The sequence below is a fragment of the Octopus bimaculoides genome, chromosome 4 (assembly GCF_046866305.1).
Source record: "Octopus bimaculoides isolate indiv1 chromosome 4, ASM4686630v1, whole genome shotgun sequence".
Lineage (NCBI taxonomy): Eukaryota > Metazoa > Mollusca > Cephalopoda > Octopoda > Octopodidae > Octopus > Octopus bimaculoides.
The window spans coordinates 7,789,791-7,792,290 of record NC_142931.1 but is presented as its reverse complement, the minus strand read 5'-3'; the positions used below and the strand labels follow the sequence as shown (position 1 = coordinate 7,792,290).

The 2,500-nt window shown below is 33.2% G+C and overlaps 1 protein-coding gene across 3 annotated transcripts in view; it reads left to right on the top strand.

Moving 5' to 3' along the window:
- LOC106870405 (cadherin EGF LAG seven-pass G-type receptor 1) overlaps positions 1-2,500 on the top strand; it is a 538,322-nt gene that overhangs the window by 50,867 nt on the left and 484,955 nt on the right. The gene's annotated exons all lie outside the window — the stretch shown is intronic.

The following is a 2,500-nucleotide window of genomic DNA, read 5'->3' as shown; positions in this document are numbered from 1 at the left end:
AATATGAAGAGCAATCTTCAGCTGCACGAAAAAATGTAGAAAAAAAGACATATTACAAATGTGGCAACATATTAAAACCAAGTGGGAGAGAGCAGAGGAAGAATATATAAGTCCATCTTGACATAGCAGGGTCTAGCCTGATAGACCCTGCTATGTCAAGATGGACTTATATATTCTTCCTCTGCTCTCTCCCACTTGGTTTTAATATGTTGCCACATTTGTAATATGTCTTTTTTTCTACATTTTTTCGTGCAGCTGAAGATTGCTCTTCATATTGCATTTAAGGTAATGCTCACATTACTTAAATAAATTGAAGTAGCATGAAACGTGCGTACTGCAACACTTTTGAAATCCGTGTTGCTTATTATTTGATTTTAATCACCCATCCTTTTGGGATGTGAAATTCGGGTGCCTTCGCATAAGTACCATATTCAAGCCTTGAATCTATATCTAAACCGTCTATATATATATATATATATATATATATATATATATATATATATTTGTATATATATTCTGCAAAGATGATCTGGCACTCGACTGAAGATAGAAAACTCCAAATAAGCCGTCCTTGTTTTTTCCTGTCCTTTTTTGTATCGTCTGTCCGAATATTTTGTTGTCGCCTGTTACGTTCTTGTTCCATTTTTTGTATTCTTATATATATATATATATATATATATATATATATATATATATATATATATATATATATATATATAAATTTAAGGAATGGAGTAAACGCATGTTTATTAGGATAAAATAAATACATATAATTAAAAATATATATATATATATTCGCCATAAAAGATCGCTGACTACTACACACATTTTTGTCTCTCCTTGGTTCTCTCCGTGTTTCTTTCTGTGTTTCTTTCGTTGGAAGAGCGTAGGCCCGAAACGTTAAAGACTTTTTCAATTCCCGAGCATTATACTAATACATCTATTGTTTTCTACACCATCTGTTTTCGTCTGTTGTTTTTTTTTGTGAATTCTCCCTATATATATATATATATATATATATATATATATATATATATATATATATATATATATATATATATATACAGAGAGGGAGAGAGAGAGAGAAAGAGGGAGGGATAGAGACAGACAGACAGACAGACAGACAGATAGATAGATAGATAGATAGATAGATAGATATCTGATTTTAAAATGTTTTATATCACGGGTGATAAAATTGTTATTCGCCATCGACGCCCTAGTACGTCTTCTTAACATGTATGATGCCTTCATTAAAAGTTTTAGGTTCCCGTCTAGTCACGCGTAGACAGGAAAATCATTTTGATTCCTCTAATCTTTGACCCAACGTTACATTCAGAATTTGAGAGATGGAAAGAGAGAGAATTGCACCAGAATTTGGCTGGTGTTCATTTTCGGTTGAGAAAATTGGTGAACGTGAAATGAAGTACCTTGAAGAAAGACACAACACTACGTCCACTCCCGGAATTGAACCATTGACATTATGATTGTGAACTGTACTCTGTAATAACTGGACCACACACCTTCACTTGAAGCGATACGAATTGTATTAGACCAAGTGTTCTGAATACTCAACTATTTAGATTACGTATTTGATGGTACATACTTGTAAAGTAAATAATTTGAGGATGATTTATAATAGTCTAACAACTCTGTTTGTTTAATCTGCTGATGTGTTGAAATAATATAGATAATTTATCGCCTAAGCAGAGAGTTTCTAACGTAAATATTAAAGACAATTGCCGTTCACGTACTGAATAGCTTGGCCGAGAGATGTCTATCGAATTTTAAAAGTGTGTATGCATATGCACGTATCTCTCATGTGTTTATGTATGTGCATATATATATATATATATATATATATATATATATATATATATATATTACATACATACATACATATTTACATATACACATGTTTGTGTCTGAAGTTGTGGATACATAATGCATACAAACGCATATGCGCACATACCTATATACACATAAATATGCACATATGTGTGTATACAGCAATACACATGTGTAATGTTAGTATAATTTCATGAGAATCCAATCATTCATCGGGCGACAAATGTCCGCCAGCCTTCCATCAAGTCAACGAGTGCTTGCATAACTAAGAGATAAACGTATGCTATCCTGTCATCCATTCTGACTCTGAGGAGTTACAAGAGCAACATTCTATTATGTTCAACTGGATAGAATAAGCTGTGTAAATTTATATTTAACACGTTCGTGTATACTCAAACATAAAGAGACCTTCGCTGCAGCAACGGTCTCGGAAGAAAATTTCTTATTCACTATATATGTGTATGCGTCTACAAACACACGAGTTGGGCTGTGAATTATATTATTACAATGAAGGACATGTGTTTCTGCGTCGTTCCGCTTCATCCGTTATGGACACCAAATGCGTTATTCAAAGCGCAATACAAACTGCCATTCCTATAATTCGATCCAGCATTGCTTCTTCTCTGATTCCTGCAATCCATTAATGCAGCCTCTG